The sequence below is a fragment of the Ictidomys tridecemlineatus genome, chromosome 9, assembly GCF_052094955.1.
Source record: "Ictidomys tridecemlineatus isolate mIctTri1 chromosome 9, mIctTri1.hap1, whole genome shotgun sequence".
NCBI lineage: Eukaryota > Metazoa > Chordata > Mammalia > Rodentia > Sciuridae > Ictidomys > Ictidomys tridecemlineatus.
The window spans coordinates 95,268,439-95,286,855 of record NC_135485.1 but is presented as its reverse complement, the minus strand read 5'-3'; positions in this window follow the sequence as shown (position 1 = coordinate 95,286,855).

The following is an 18,417-nucleotide window of genomic DNA, read 5'->3' as shown; positions in this document are numbered from 1 at the left end:
AGATTTTGGAAGAGAATCAAAAATTTTAATTCAAAATGATTATTAGTTATCAAATTGTATGTCCAGAAAGAGGCCCAAAATGTGAGCTTTGGTGCATACATAGTGTAGCTGTGAAGCAACTGGAAATCATCATCATTCCAGTGGCTTGTAAAGGGAATAGGAGGGGTTGAATAAAATGAAGATGTAGGTAAAAAAAAAAAAGAAAGAAAGAATAGAAAAACTAAGAGCAAACCCAGGAGATGCTCAAAAGTAGCAGTCGAGCAAAGAAAGAACACCAAAAAGAGGAAAACAAAAATCCTTCAGCATATGGGAGACAAACCAAAGGAATGTACTGTCACAAGAACCAACAGTGTTTTAAGAATGAAAGAGTGCTTAACTGTATGCTGATTGTTCTTTGAGATGAAGTTATTAGGACTACTGGCCATTACATTTAGCTAGCTGATCTTGCTGTAAGTCTTGGTGAAAACGAAAGCCACAGAAAAGTAGATTAAGGAATAATGCAACGTTGAGTAGTTAGAGAGAACAGGATATGAATAGTCGATCAAGGTAGTGTAAAGAACCAGAGTTCTTTTAGGAAAGAGGATCCAATAGCTTTCACTCTTTCTCTGAGAAATAAAGGTTTAGGAAAATGTGTTAGGCTGTCTTATGATGACTTGATCCAAAATCTAGTGTAGGAGGAGTGAGGTGGGACCAACGGAGGGAGAGACCAGGCAGTGGCATTAGACAGAGGTGAGCATGCTGATGCTTCTGGGCATAAGGAGAAGACAGTGGGATGCATCCTGATCTACTCCACCTGGGTTTACCTTGCACTCTCAAAAACTGAGTGTATGTAAAACAAAAAGATCTGGTTTTTGAGGACCGTAACACAGGAATCAGCCAGATTCTGGCTTGATGTTCTCTTGTGACTGGGTATAACCCAGGAAGAACCACCTTCTTTTGAAAAAGTTGTGTGAATGAGAAAAACATGTTCTTCCCTCTTTGTCCCAGCCACAGTTAGGACTTCATTTTACCTGTTTTGGTCCTGACATACCCTACAGAATAGCAATTTTATGGCAGCCAGGTCTCTGCTATCACCAGTTTGGTGGCAATTGACAAAACCATCAGCCTTATCTTGAGACTGCTTAGCCACCAGATGGCCTGACTGCTTTAACTGGGAACCAGCTTTATTGAGCCTAGCAATGGAGAATAAATTGGCCTGTTCTTGAAAAGTCCTATCCCTGGGCTTCTGTGTTACAGGAGGGACTTATCCTAGCTTCTGTTCCTCAGAGATGGTCCCCAAAGCCAACAACACTCCACCAGAGTTAGCACTCATGGAACCAACTGTCCTCAACTTACTCACAAGAATTCAGGGATAGCTAACCGGCAGAAAAGCAGAGGCAGGGGCTGTGAGGGAGAATGTGTTAGCCTTCCAGACTCTGTTATGACTGATGCATTTATGGAATATAATATAGTGAAAGAAAATACCACACTTACACTTGGTTTATTATGGCTTGGTTCAATTTCTCTTTTTTCCTTAACGATTAAATATTTTCTTTTTCTTTTATCTATTTTCAATTCTAAGGCCAGATATTATTTTAAATGAGACTGTTTCCACTCTACTTTAAGCCCAATTTATTGTTGTAATAATTATCTAAAGAGACATGTCTGAACATGATTACTGGCCTAGAGCTGGTATGCAGTGGGGACCCACTAAACATTAATTCTTGGAACCTAGTTAAGTTGGTGAAATATCTTATAGTACACAGACTGAGAGCTAGGGGAGTTAGAGTCTGGGCTGGTTAATGTCACAGTGGATGTCATACACCAGACTTTTTTGGGATACCACTTTTAAAAACAGTTTCATTAAAGTAGAAGTTGCATAACATAAAAGTTACTTGTTTTAAGTGTGTGATTCAATGATTTTTTATTAAATTTTGAGTTGTATGAACATCAACATAGTCTGGTATTAAAATATCTTCATCTGTATTTGGTTTTCTAATTATATATGGAGCTGAAGACTCAGGAAACCGATAGTATAATTCTAGTCTGAATCTGGGAGCCAGGGAGGCTGGTGGCACAATACTGATGTCCCTGCTCAAATTGGGAGGTAGTGTGTTTTCTCCTTCCTTGCTTTTTGTTTTATTCAGACCCTCAACAGACTGAATGATGCCCACTCACTCACATTGGGGAAAGCAATTGGTAGATGCACCCATTTAAATATTTCATACAGAAACACCCTCACAGACATATCCAGAAAAATATTTAATTATATATCTGGGCATCCCTTGTCCAGTCAAGTGGACACACAGAATTAACTATCACACCATCACCCTGTAAAGATCCTTTATGCTTATTTGCTGCCAAAACCCATTCTTACTAAAGGCTTAGGCAAGCACTAATCTATTTTGTCTGTATCGGTTTGCCTTTTCTGAACACTGTATAAATGAAATTATAAAATGCACAGTCCTTTGAATTTGGCATCTTCCACTTCACAGGTTTTTGAGGTTCATCTAGGTAATAAGAAGTTTCTTTTTAGTATGGAATGGCATTCCATTGTAATACCATAGTCTGCTTATGCATCTACCAGTTCATGAACATTTGATTGGTTATTTTTAATCCTTTCCTGAATGCATTTGGGTCCAATGTTTCATAACATTATCTCGCAGGCGATTATGCTTTTCTTGATCTAAATAAAAGGATTATAAGTACTTCCTAAGGGAGACTGTCTGCATCTAAGCTATCATAAGTGCTTGTGGGAGTTGTACCAACATCAGGTTATACAGGTGGTGGACAGTTAAGTGAATACCTGGTAATGATGCAGTGTTTAAATGTGCTCTCTCTCTCTCTCTCTCTCTCTCTCTCTCTCTCTCTCTTTCCCTAAGAATAAAAAAAAATGAGACTTAATCAGAAAATCTTCAAGAAGTCTTCTAATGTACCACGACTCAAGGGTACTGAATTCTCCTGAAAAGAAAAATAATAAAATCAAGATTAAAGCCTTAACGAGATGGAAGACATGGCCCCCTTGTCCTCCAGGGTAGAAATGCTAAAGAAAAGCAGAGCCCTCTTTGAGTTAGTAGAGCACCAAAAGGTGGATGCTTGGTCTTGAGACACCATCTGGCCCTTTGTAGAGAGAAAGCAAAACGCTGTGACATGCTTCAACAGTGCTTCCAGACCAGTCTCCAGGGAAATGGTTCCCTGGGGAAAGTGCTTACAGAGTGGAACCAGTAAAATTGAAAGAATAAGACTTCCTCTCAGGGGCCTAAAATGTCTGAGGCTACTCACAGCATCCAAGATTTCCAGAGCGGTATCCACTTTGGTTAAGAGGATGGCTCTTCCAACAGGGGCAGGCAGCAACCAGAATGTTAGTGCTGAAGGGCAGAGGTGGCCCCCAGGCAGGCAGCAGTGGTGACAGGAAGAGGGGTGGTCAGAAAGTTGAAGCAAAGCACATGGCAATAGCAGGAAAACTGTGACTGCCACTGAGGACCACATGGAAAGCAAGAGGCCTCAAAGTTGGAATTCTCTGATAAAATTCAGTGGGGACTCAGAGGAAACCCCAAAACAATTGCTACCAAGCTGTGAAGTATAAAATTAGGTACCTCTATAACATGCCCATGTTCTCCTTCCTCTGTGGCTACGGGTGTTTTCCTGTCTGGCATTTTCTTTCTTGGGCTATATAGTAGGACAACGTTATTCTTCAGGTATGAGCTAAAAGCTACCTCATCAGAGAGGCCATCCCTATTTACAGATTCCCCTTATGACAGTCTAATCCTATACATTTTTGCACATTTTAATGTCTCTAAAATTGAGATGAATCTTACAGTCGTCATTAATGTGTCAAAGTTTAATTCACCACAGTTTTTCTAAGTGATTAAAAAAGCATGGTGTATCTTGCAACCCGTGCTATTGCTGGTCAGTAAAATATTCACTGTGCTCCTTGAGTGTCGTTTGTTGAGTTGTGATCCACCTATATAATTATAAGCTTCTTTAGAGCCAGGACCACAGCTGACTGGCATTCTCAGCATGGATCACAATTCCTGATGCAGGCTAGGTGTGGTGGCTCTATCTGTAATCTCAGGGGGCAGGAGGATCATAGGTTCCAGAGCAACCTTGGCAACTTAGTAAGATCCTGTCTCAAAATTTAAAAATTTTAAAAAGGGGTTAGGGGTATAGATCAGCGGTAGAGCACCCCTGGGTTAAATATACAGGACCCCTCCAAAAAAAAAAAAAAGTAACTCCTGATGCATCATATGTGCCTAATAATGGTTAATTAAATGACTAAATTCATTAACTTTAGAACAGGCTAGCCTGGGTATCAGCCAAAAAGCACTGTATTCAATGCTATGTATAATAAGTTGATTTAAGCCTTTGGGACAAAATTAAACATACGTTGTCACTGTCAGATTCACACGTACCCATATATTATCCCAAAGTACTGATTTTAAGTAGAAACTTCCACATAAGTGGATACTGGAAAGAAAGGGCACTAATATCTGTCCAAGCAGAACTGACTTAATTTTTTACATTTTACATTTCTCTGAAAATCATATTTAAAGAGGAGCTATTAATAGAAAGTATTTGCAACGCCATCTCTCAGTGTAATGCCCGGGTGCTTTGACAAGCATACTATTTTTGCACGTGAAAAAACCTCATTGTCACACTTATGACCAATTTCTCCTGCTTAATACTATAGTTAACTCTAATCCTATGTTTATAACCTCTTAATCTATTTTCATGGAGGAAATAGATTTGGCCTTATGTATTCATTTGGTCCTGACTCAAATAAGTAGAAAAACCAGGGGATTCAATCTTGGCTAAAATAATTTAGTAATTAGCAAATATTTCAGGAAACGCCAGTTAGAAGCATAGGAAACATAAATGGATTTCAATGCATGGTTGATCTTTTTGAAAAATTTCCTCTGAATGAAGGTCCTTCTTTAAAACTGATGCAAGCCTCTGAATAAATCTCATTATTATAAAAGTCTCCAATCGTGGGAATTTAAATACAAAATTATGCAAAATGAGAAAAATGGGTCATTTCTGCCACTGCCTCATTTCTGGGATTTTTGAGCAAAATAGATCAGAGAATAAAATCATCCCAAGTTCACGATACACCATGTTTCCCTGGTAATATTGAGATAGTGGTTCTGAAGGGGCTTGGTATGATGGACAGAGAAGTTGAGTCTGCTCTTGGACAAGTCACATTACGTTGCTCCGGACCTTGCAGAAGCCTGATTTGTCAAGATAACATTAATGGCTATCTCTTGGGTGAAACCTTCCAGATTCCAGGGTCAGAAAGCATCTCTGTCCTCTTCTGGACGACACTAACACTTTGTCACTACTTTATTGTAGCAATGACACCGTCTGCTGTAGAGTGCAGACAAGCGTATATTGATGTATGTGCCCCTTACGGCTGTGAACTTCTGAAGAGTCAGGATGGTTTTCATTCATCTTTGGGTCTTACACATGGCAAATGTCTCCAAATTATGCCATATCAAATTGAATTGCCTTATAAAATCAGTTTTGGCTTATTATTCAGCTTACTCTCCTTAAAGTGCCCCCCCCAACACCCCTGCCACACTAGGGATGGAACCCAGGGCCTTGTGCATGGGCAAGTGGTAGGCAAGCACTCTACCACTGAGCTGCACCCCCAACCAGGCTCCCTAAGGTTTTGTTTTTATGTTCTGATATTGTAGATTAGAAAAGAATCCAGTTCATTTTAAACCCTCATGGGTCACTGTGTGTGACCTTGAACAAATGGCAGGTTGAGTCCCATCTCAGGTAGAGAGAGCATCAAGTTCATGTCCTGAAGTAAGACTGTGCTTTCTCTGGGCCCAGGGAGAGAGGGGTTGCCACAGGTCCTAGAGAGGAAAATTGACCCCCTTTCATTCTGTGAGCAGAGGCCAGCCCTCCCTGAGGACTATGCAAGCCATTAGAGTCTCAGGCATATCGATGCAGTCTAATCCTAGGCCTAAGGCTCATTTTCTGGGTAATGCTAGACAGGTCTCTCAAGTCTTTTTGATCATCAGCTTGCTCATGTCTAAGATGGAAAATCTAATATTAAGGCTGCCTTACATTGTGGACCAGCGTGAAAACCAATCAAGACAAAGCATTCTCAAGCACTCTGAAGAATTTGGTGCTAAGTATGGTGAAAACAATATAGCAAGAGACCTCAGGCTAATGCCAGATGAGTCAACATTGATCATAGTGCTCCCAGCTGATAGAGTCCAGGCTGGAGATTCTGCCAGTTCCCACACTCAGGCTTCCCAGAGAGAGCTGCAGGACACAGCCTGGAATGTGCTGGAGAAATCCCTAATGGAAGGTGAGATTTACACAGGGGCGTTGTCAATGCCATCCCAGAAAACAGGCCTAGGAATCCTCCCAGCCATAAGCATTGCTCTGTCTTCACCAGTGCTTCCAATGCTTCCAACCAGCAGCTGCTCATATGGGAAAGGAAACTCTGAAAATAAGATCTTTTTAATTTTAGCAGATTTCGGTTGCAAGGAACCTGGCTGTAGGCTGAATTTCAGCCTTATATCTACATAATGCTTGAACTGTTGGCCAGTCGAGGTATTTCCTGGGCAAAATCAATTGAACTGAATTATTTGATGTTGCTTAGCCACACCGGTTGATCGGAGTTTTCGCTTCCTAGCCAGTCGCTTTCGCATTGCTTAGATGAAGCCGCAATTAATTTTTTTCTTGGTCACTTTTCATAAAATCTGAAATCTGAAAGTTCAGCCTTAACCACCTCACAAAATGGGCAGCCTTGTTCTTGACCTCATTAACAAAGAACTCTCCTTCCAACTCACACCAACCTGGGGGAGGAAATAAACCAGACAGCCTGAATGACGACAGAGAGGAATGAAATAACCCCTCCTCGGGACAATGCCTTTTCCTGTTTCTGGAGACTCCTCCTATTCCCACACTGGTTTCTGCATCCGTTACTTGACCAGGATCCTCTTTCACATCAAAGTGTCCCTCCTTGGGCTTCACAAGGAGGGGCATAACCTTAGTTTCTACAGGAAAGCATTTTCATCCCAAAGGAAAGGGAAAAACCATGTGTTTGGTTGCTATAAAATTACAACCCACTTTCCTTGTTTTTCATTTTATAATTATCACATAAAAAGTATAGGCAGGCTTCTAACTACTATGGGCCAAATGTTTTTTACTCCTAGGCTCCTATAATTTGAGCTGAAAGCATTAAAAATAATGATAATAATAATAAACTGCAGCCATTCAGTCTTCATTAACAGTATGAAATGCCTGAGTCAGGAAAAGTTTTCATAGCGGGTAAAATTCTTTCTTCAAAAACACATGAAAGAACATAAGCTGGGCAGATATTTCAGGAAGATGTCAAAGAATAGCATGCATTCCATCTCAGACGGGGCTACTGAGACCCTTCTTGGGAGGTCTAGATTTAAATCCAGTTTTGAACATTTAATGTAACTGATGATGGTTACTGATGACAGAGCCTAAAGCTTTTCAAATGATGTCCTTTGTATCATTATCAAAAGCACTTATTCAGTACCTAACGGAAAGGCAGATGTTTGAATAGGTAGGCTCCTGTTTTTCAGGGTCCTCTGATCTAAACAGTATAGATACCCTGGAGGACATGAGGTAAATATCAAATCCTCAGGTGGGAGAGAGAGCCTGTTTGATAGCATTTTCTAATGTATAATGAAGGGACTGGCTATAAAAAGTAAACAAAAAATTAAGGAGTGAGATATGTACTTCTTTGCTTACAGAATGGAATCCTTTAGAAGACTATAACACATTGGGGTAGAAGGTGTTGCTCAAAGGAGAGTATAGGTTTCATAAATTTTAAAAATGCTACTTTAAAGGTATTCATCCATTAATTTGTTCACTGGTTCATTCAGAATTTTCCAACAGCTTCCTGGATGTCCAGATCTATAGCTGGCACAATGAAGGTTATGAATCAAGTAGACTTGTCCATTGCTCCAGAAACTCGTATCAGGAGTCTGCGCAGTTAAAGCAATGTGAAAGGAAGTGAGTGGCCCAATCCAGACGAATGCAAGTGGTCATTTGGAGGGAGTTAGATTCCATATGGTTCCCCATCACTTTGGTGTAGGCCAAGATACTACCATAGGGGACAGAGAACGTAATTCTGATTTTACCCTAAACAACCTCACAAAAATTCTTCTTAATCCTCTTTTCTCTTCATACTCTTTATACTCTGATGGAAGAATTCAACCTTGAGGGATTGAATTGCGAATTTCTTCTAGCAACTAGGAAAACATTTATCCATCAAAGGTGAATATGTTAGGCTTTATTTTGGAGCGAGGGAAAAGTAATATTGAAAATGAATTAAATTGTCCAAGAAGTTTATAAAATAACACTTTTATTAAGAGGGAAGGAAAGACAAAAGAAAGAAAGAAAGAAGAAAATAGAAAGAAAGAAAAGAGTGCAAACTAGAAGAGACCAGATTCTGCTAAAGCCACCATTGTCTCTGAGAAACTCACATGGCAACATGGATGACTGTGACCACTAGGCCCGCAGGAAAGGGAAAGGAAATGAAATAACTCTGGGAAGCATTTGCTATGCCTGATGTGCCTTCACACCACTATCTTATCTGATCCTCCCAATCACTTGTCAGGAAAGTGTTAATAACCCTCATTTCATAGATGAGAAAACTAAAGTTTAAGTAACTGGTCTCAGATTCATATAGCTTATAAATAGCAGAGTCACTGGTTAAATCCAGGGCTGTCCAAGGCCAGAGCTCATGACTTTTCCCCCTGTATTCCCTCCACTTTGTGCTCAAAACTCCAGAGAAATGAGTTGTACGTGGTGCCCTGGCTGATTGTTGGCTAAATATTCCCCTGACATCTCTGCCTGTGCAGCCTCTTCAGGGATACAGCCAGCACATAAGGTCTCCCACTTCCCTTGCCTCTTGACTGTTCCCATGGTGTTGAAATAGTAGCTAGAGTTTATATAGAATTTCTTATCTGAAGTGCTTCTGTGGGACAAGGCTACATAAATACTAACACTGTGGTGAGAATAAGTAGAGATGTTTATATGTATATAAAATGTTTATGTATTTAAAATATTTATGGCATAAAATGTATAAAATACTGCAAAATCAAACCAAGAGATATGCTTCTATTTTTGTCATTCTGGTGCAAAACTATGCTACATCTGACTATTTATAAAGTGGTTTCCTTACATGTTTTTCTTTTTTTTTTTCCCCTCATCCTGTCATTCTTATTCCCCTGGTAATCTCTATATATCTAAGGAAGAGGAAGCAAGAAGTTGTCCCACCTGTGTTTACTAATTATAGTATTAGCCTGTGGTATTTTGTCAGAATGCTGATTATCTCTCAAGCAGCTAACTCTACCTTTTCCTTAGAACTGGCAACAGTTTAAATTCAAATAATATCTTCATGACAAGCGATGTTATTTAATGTGGTGTGCCAGAGAAGTGAGTTGGCTTGGGTGTGTTTGGTTTGGGTCTTCCACACTGGACCCCCCCCCCCATTTTTGGTAGATTATGCCTCACAAAAGTCTGTCTGGTTGTCCTATACCACTGAAAATATTCTTGAGTTATCCAAAGCATCTGCCACAACCCTGGGCCGGAACGATATCAGCACCAAGAACAAGGAGGGCATTCACTCTCTCTGACTGGTTTCCTTTTGGGATTTTCTTTTGAGTCGGCCAATAAGCTCCAGATGTCATGGGTTGGTTTTTCAGATGCAAGTTACCTGTCCACTGGGAGCAAAAGGAGGCCACTAGCTTGGGCCACCCACCACTGACAGATGGCAGTGACTGTGGTCACCAATGGTGTTGGCTTGATTCAACTCAGCTCAGAGGAGAAAGAAACCATCAAACCCCTTAATAATTTCCTTTACTCCACCCAGTTGTTCTATTAAAGAAAAGAAGATTTGAAAAGTCGAGACTCCAGGGCCACATGTGACACATTAACATCTGGACAAGGGCTTGAGGGAATTTCCCTGGAAACAGAAAAGAAAAAAGCCCCCTAGGTAATTGTTGCTGTCTAACTCAGCTGGACAACAGGCCTGCCTTCCCAGGGAGACCACAGCGAAGTGGGAATGAGGTGGGGTGGAGCTGTTGGTTTGTGAGAATAACCAGCAATGGTTTGACTAAACAGTTCTAACTAGACTAACTAATGGATTCACCAACTGGCTCTCAATTAAATGAATTTGCATTTAACTAAAAACTGGTAAATATAAGGTGCATTATTTATGTACACCAAAGTATTACTGAAAGACCCTAAATATATATTTTTAATATACAGTACTTTTTCCATGACCAAAAATATTTGGAAAAAGTTTCTGTATTTTAGATTTAGGTTTCTTGGAGAATAGCAATTAAGATTTCCTAAAGTATCATGTCCTATTGGCACCACAACCTGTATAAAGGCCAAGTCAGACCAGCCAGAGTCCAATAATATACTAAAAATTTTGTTTTCTTAATGTTTTTCAGTGAAACAAGGAGCATAGGTACACCTTTACATTGTCTAAGGCAATTTTTTCCCCAGAATTCTTTGTTTCTATTTTTGAAATGACTTTCATATTAATTAACTGGCCAGGTTCAAATACTGTTTTGACCTTTAGCGGATGACTTCATATCAGTAAGCCTCGGTTTTCTCACAGGTGATTTTTCCTCACTGATTTTTACATAGTTGGGAAAACTTAGTGAGATTATGTAGAAACAGCTCTTACACATTTACCTTTGGAGGGTAAGCCCTCAGCGGTTGTCAGAACCTTAACCATTCGCTTTCCAAGTCCCACGACTCGTACTCGGCCCACTATTCATATTACTAACATTCCCGCTGCTGAAGAGTGGGGTTCATGGGCAGCATGAACCTGGAAGTCCCCCTGTCTGGACTTGATTCCTATTTCCCCTTTGATCTAAGGCAAGTTACTTCATCTCTGTGCCTGAGTCTTCTCAGCTTTATAATAGGAATGATAGTAGTACCTAATTCCCAAAATTATTTTTGGAGCACTACACAAGCAAGAAAATTAAAGTGCTTAAAACAATGTCCTGCGGCACTAAGCACTCAGTGACTATTGGCCATTATTCATATTATTTTATGCCTCTCCATGAGACACAATCATAATCTCATTGAGTCAAGATGCTGCATTGGAATTGTCATAAAATCTGTTTTCATAGTCACTGTATCCACTGGCTCATTATCTGGCACAGAGAAGGGCCTCAATAAATACTGGGTTTAACCATCACTTGTGTAGGCTATGTGTCAGCCCTCTCCATCTGTGTTATCTTCCCTCATGACCATCCTAACTGGCAACCCAGGTGTATCCTGATCCTGACCTATCTGCCTCTTCCCCTCTGATGTCTCAATGGTGTCCTGCATATCCTCCAACTCTAGCAAACACTGCTAGCTCCTCCACTCAGCTATGAATTTCTGAGGAGCTGGGCCTCAGCTCCAGCTGCAAAGGGGGGAACATTATTCATTGAGATGGGTGTTTTAATTTGCTTTTCATTGCTGTGACCAAAATACCTGACAAGAACTTCTTAGAGAAAAAAAAGTTTTGGATCATGGTTTCAGAAGTTCAGACTATGGTTGGCCAACTCCATAACTCAAGGTCCAAGATGAGGTAGAACGTAATGATGGAAGGGTGTAGCAGAGTAAAGCTGCTGGGAAATGATGTGCAGGAAAGAGGGGAGGGTAGAAGGAGTGGGAAGGGGGAGAGAGAGAGAGAGTTAGCCAGAGCGAGTAAGCACATAAGGTGCCAGGGACAAAATTCTATCCAAATCCTAACAGTGAGTTATGGTGTTTTCATTCCTCCAGCCATTGATTAACCAAAATATTTTGACCAATTAGATGTGACAGCAAGACTCAGGTAGAGAAAGGAAGTATCTGAGAAAGATTTTCCTCAGATATTTGATAAAGATAGACAGTGTTATGGTTGAGACATGAGGTGTCCCCAAAAAAACTCATGTATGAGATAATACAAGAAAGTTTCAAGGTGAAACGATTGGGTTAGGAGAATCTTCACCTAATCAGTGCAAGAATCCCTGCCTAGGGATTCACTGGGTGGTAACTGTAGGCAGGTAGGGTGTGGCTGGAGGAGCTGGGTCACTGGGGATGAGTGCCCTTGAGGTTTATATTTTGCCAGTGGTAAGAGAAGCTCTCTTTCTGCTTCCTGGTGGCCGTGTTCTGAGCTGCTTTCCTCCTCTACACCTTTCCACCATGATGGGCTGCCTCGCCTTGGGTCCAAAGCAATGTAGTCAGCCATCTGTGGACTGAGACCTCTGAAACCATGAACCCCAAATAAACTTTTCCTCTTCTAAAATTTTTCTTGTCGGGTTTTTTGGTCACAGCAGTGAAAAGCTAACTAAAACAGACAGGAAGAAACAGCCTTTCTCCTACCACTGGATTGGCATGTGGGACCTAGACTTGCTGCTGCCATCTTGCACCCACAAAGGGAGCTAAACCGAAGAACTGAGCATGACTGTTGATGCATCGATCTACTAAATTAGTCAGCCTTCCAAGGCCCTAGTTAGAGAATTTGGGGGCTTCTCTGTTACTCAGAGCCCTAAGTAGCCTAACACATAATAAGAAATTTCCCCCAAAGGTCAATATAATATTAAATGCACATATCATAAATGTACAGTTCACTGAATTTTCACAAGCTAAATATATTCCATGTAATCTGAAATGAGATAAAAATTAAACATCATTCATATTTAAATAAAGAAATGAAAACGTGGATGTGTAACTGATGTGATTCTGCAATCTGTATACGGAGTAAAAATGGGAGTTCATAACCCACTTGAATCAAATGTATGAAATATGATATGTCAAGAGCTTTGTAATGTTTTGAACAACCAATAAAAAAAAAGAAATGAGAACTAAAAACTTTTCCATCTAACAAATTGAGAAAGATGAAAGATTAATAATAGTCTTTATCTCAGCTTGGGCACATAGAAGTATATTCTCATATACATTTTTTTTAGTTTTTGATGGACCTTTATTTTTACTTATTTATTTGTGATGCTGATAATTGAACCCAGTGCTTCACACATGCTAGGCAAATGCTCTACCACTGATCTGTAACCCCAGCCCTCTCATACATTTTGATAACAGTATAATTTGGTAAAATGTATCAAAATTTAAAACAAGCTTGCATTTTGATCTAAAATTTTAACCTGTAGGAATATATCCTAAGAAACTAATCAAGAAGACGGGCAAAGAGTCAGGTAAATATTGCTGTGAAACACAGAAAATATTTGCACCTAATTCAAGTAGCCATCAATATAGGATTAGTTAAGTAAATTTTGGTAGATTTTTAAAAGGTGAGATATGGATAAAGTGACATGGAAAGCTGACCATGACACACTGTTCAATAAAGTCATCATGTTTCAAAATAATGAATATAATATGAATCCATTTGTAGTATATACATTAAACTTTTAACAGTGACAATCTCTGGGAAATTAAAAAATGAACAATGTTTACTTTGTACACCTATGTGGTATGTTACTTTTTCACCAATAGGTACATGTCATTGTTTTCATCACACTCACATTGAGAGAGCAGAGGACAAATACTCTTCAGGGCACTGTGTGGATCCCCCACAAAACATACCAGGCTCCCCCTGGCCCCCTGATTGTCTTGTGCAGGGCAGTGGTTCTCCCTCTGGGGACTACCTGTCACATACAGACATGGTCAAGGTAGCTTATTAGGTTCATGGCAATCACAAAGAATTCACTGTAACCACAACCAATTATGTGAATAGGAACTTTTTTTTTCTTTTAACTCAGGAATAGTTTTAAATTTTTTCTAAGGATTCCAATTTTATGACATTGGAAAAGAAACAAATATAAAGATGGTAAAAAGTCCGGTGACTGCCAAAGCTTAGGAGGAGGAGGGAATGAACAGGTGGAGAGCAAAATATTTTCCAGGCAGTGAAAGTATGCTGTAAGATCTATTCGATGATAGATACCTGTCATGTGACAAATATGATGGACATCATTACCCTAAGTACATGTATGAAGATCCAAATGGCATAACTCTACTTTGCGTATTACCAGAGATATGACAAATTCTGTTCTATATATGTAATATGAATCATAATACATTCTTCTGTCATACATAACGAATTAGAATTTTTTAAAAAATCATAGAATGCACAAGAAGAAGAATGGACCTTAATGTGAACTATGGGCTTTGGGTGGTTCTAATGTGCCAATGTAGGTTCATTAATAGTATCAAATGTCCAACTCAGGTGGTAGATATCAGCAGTGGGAGAGGCTCTGCATATGTGGGGGATGGGAATATAAGAATTTAGTATTTTTTGCTCTATTTTACTACAAAGTTAAAACTGCTCTATAAGATAGGATTAAAAACAATTCCTATAAGCACAAAAATGTTTTTAGGAAATGGGGTCTTTTACTTCTCTCATGGTGAGAAAGACTGACATGTATGATCTAAAATTGGATCGGTTCAAACTCTCTTATCATGGCCTGCTTCTGAGTGTCCACTGACTACAGCAGCCTAAACACCACCCTATTCGCCTCACACCTAGAACAGTTATCTTCTTCACAAGGCTGTTTTCTAATTAGAGGTAGGTTTTCACCCAATGCATCACAGGCATAGGCGAAATCAAATAGAGACGGTTTCAATCACTTGCAGTGCTTAAAATATTTATAATCCTCTCTATAGCCAAAGGCAGGAGGCTAATTATTTACCAAGCAAGTGGAAATGATGCCCAAGGGGATGTGGCAGAAGGGGATGCATCAATTGAGAGAAAGATCGGTAGTTAGTTGGAGTTCAAGGAGTCTCAAAAGCATCTCAGAGTGGCTCTATTTTAGCCTCACATAGGAACTGGCCCATCGTGCTACAAATGACACATTTGCTACTGAAAAGATCAAAGGGCTTCTGTAGTGAGTCCTCAAGTTGATTTTCTGAGCATCTCTAATGAGCTGCTGCGAGAGAAATCTATGCTCTCTGGGGCTAGAAGGCCCCCAAATGGAAAGGTTCTCTAAATTCCAGCACAGAGATTTAATGGAGGGGAGAGATTATTGGGGCTCCACAAAGGGCTTCAGGTTTCCCAGCTGAAAAGCTTTTTATTGGAAACGACAGTGATTTTATGAGTTTTGCTAATTAGAAGACCAATTAAGGCTTACTTTTAAATTTTTCAAACAACACAGTAACATCTGGACTTCAAATTGGAGCTTCCTCTCATCTCACCCCTCAAACATGGTTAATGGTTTAATTATATTCCAGAATATTCTCTATGTATATATACACGAGTATTGGCTCCGTATTTACAATGTTGTGGCTCATTTCCAGCTTTTCTTGCAATGTTCACTAAATGACAGAAAATTTAGAGATTTGATATAAGACCAACAACCAGAACTAAGGTTACCCAACAAATTATGGATTTCCATCTCACATCAGTGATGAAAACATTTTCTAAACTTTTCTTTAACTGCGAAAAACCCAACCTAAGCACTTCGCAAGCCAAGGATCCAGAAATCTTCCTCAACAGTTCTCTCCCTCACCACCATGTTTGATCCACAGCTAAGTCAGGTGGGTCTTATCTCCTTCCCTGTTTATGTCCCTTCATTGCCATCATTACTACCTTGATCTAAGTCGCTCAATCTCCCATCTGAATGGCTGCAGTAGCCTTCTTGTGATCTTACCCTCTTCCAGTCTATTTTCCATAGAACAGCTAGAGAAATCTTTGTAAAGATATATCTCAAATACTATCAATTATTTATCAAGGGCTTCATGTTGCACATACAGACAAATCCAAATTCCTTAACAGAAACTCCAAGTCCCAGTATGATATTACTGCCTCCATGCTCAGCTGTGGCCACTCTCATTTCCTAGGATCTGGCCACTTTGGCTTTCCAGTACCTGGAATCTTCTTCCTCAACCCACCTTGCTTCCCTAGTTGGCTTCTATTCAATCCTCAGAACTCAGTTCAATACCACTTTGTCATGATAATTGTTTAATGTATGCCTATGTGACTGTGGGGTTGATGCCTCTGTTGGCCACTGAACAGAAGGCTACACACAGGGGGGTCTGTTTAGTACCTAGTTTATCTAGAAACTGACAATCACACTGTCACCTGGCAGGAGCTTGAATGTTTGCTGCGTCGACTTTTTCCCAGTGAAGAAATTTTATATGCTAGTCATTTAAAGACCAGTGCAAGGGAAGGTGCTGGGCAGATTCTAGCTGGAAAAATGGACTTTTCCCCTGGTTAAGGGGAAAAAGGTAGGAATGGGAATTTTTGTCTAGATTTCAGAGGCTGCCCATAGGCCATATCCTGACTTCAGGCTGTGCTCTGTTCAGCATGGCCATGCCTGGATAGGCAGAAATGACACTGCACATATGGACAGAAGTACTGATTCCTCCCTTTTCAAGATGAAAAGATGACTTTTCAAAGGTTTTTTAAAAATTGTAAATTGAATGGAGGAAATAAGCCAAAGACATCAATAATTACTTTTCCATCCTTTGGCGCCCTCTATTGACAATAAATTCAATTGCGGTGAAATTATACAGCCGCCTTTTACATACGCAGGGACATGGGGTCTTTCTACAAATCCTTAATCGGGGTGAATTCAGTTTTGGGGAACACTACTCTTCTGTCAAAGCAGTGTGTATGGGCTCATTAATATAAACGTTTTTGTCACATCTTTAGGCATTTTCTTCCGGCCAATATTAGAACTCGGAGCAAAACTGATAGAATTTCCAAGTCTCAAATAGCAGGAAGAAAATCATCTTAGTTGGTTACAGTGGCACAGTCCTGTAATCCCAGGGATGCTGGAGGCTGAGGCAGGAGGATAGCAAGTTTGAGGCCAGCCTTGGGCAATTTAGTGAGACTCTGTTTTAAAAAGAGAAAAATAAATAAAAAGGACTGGGAATGTAGCTCAATGGTAGAGGGTCCCGGGGTTCAATCTCCAGTACCACACACACACACACACACACACACACACACACACACACACACACACACGAGAAAAAATCATCTTGAGGCTGCCTGTGCAGTAAACACACCCTACACAGAGCTGTCAACTTGTCTTTTTGTTTTTCTTACCTAGACGGAAAGCAGATCTATACTAAAAACAAGAAAAGTAAACATTAAAATACAATATTTATTTAGATATTTGAATATTTTCCAAGTAACTGGGTTCCAAACTAAATAATGTTAGTCCTTTTCAAACACAAGACCTACTTCTCATTTAAAAAAAAATGAATGAATCAGTAAAAAGGGATAAATAAACTTTGTATATGATTTTAATCAGAAGCACAATTGTTGGCTAGAAATATTTTTTTAAAATGATAATAATAATAATAATAATAATACAAAGATCAATGAACTCAGGAGGCTGATGCAGGAGAATCACAATTTCTGGGCGAGCTTGGTCAACATAGGGAGACCTTGTCCCAATATAAAATAAAAAAGCAAGAAAGTGCTGAGGAAATAGCCCTGGGTTCAATTCCTAGTATCACAAAGTAAAACAAAACAAAAACCTAAACACACATAGTTAATTTCAAGGAATTTCCTTATGGTACAGGGATCAAACCCAGGTCAGTACTTTTACCACAAAGCTACATTCAACAGTAAAAAAGAACAGGTGGTATAATTTTATTTTACTTAAACTTACATATCCCAAATATTATAATTTCAATAAAAAATAAATATAAAAATTATTGAGACATTTTATACTTTTTATCCTGTCTTTGAAATTCACTGAGTTTATTTTTTAAATTCAGTTTATGTATTTTACACCAACCACACATCTCAATTCAGACACTAATGATTAACGTGAAAGGTGTTTCTACCAAAGTAATAAAGTTGTCTTTAATGTAAAAATACACCACTTGAGTAATTAAATTAAAGTTGAGTAAACGTCAAGATTTAGTTCCTCAGTCTCTTGACACATTTTAGGTGCTCTCTGGCCCTAAGAGGCTCATAGCCATCACATGGGACAATGCAGAGCTAGCACTGTGCCCTGCCTGTAGCACTTCTGATAAATGCTAGTGCCAATGTCATCCCTATCCTGGCTGTCACCAACTAAGTGAATTTGACAAGTCATTAACCTCTTTGAACCCTCCCAGCTATAATTTTATATTTCTAAACTCACCCCCACACACATACCTTTTGGTCCCACCCCCTGCCCCAATTTCCAGAAAAGAAGAAGAAACTCTCAGTAATAATTTTGTGCTTCAGTCCTTTATGGAGCATCGGGTATGTAGAAAGCCTTTAAGACACAGATAACTTTGTTACTGGCCCTGCCCTCCAGAAACTCATAACTGTATGATGCATTTGTTCCATAGTACAAGAATAACTGCTTTTATACATAAATGCTTTGGGAACATAATGAACAGAGTTTATAAAATAATTGCTTTAATTTCGTAAATTCAGTGAAAAAGCATTTGAGCCTCGTGCATGGTATCATCCCCTCAATATAACTAGTAAATAGGATT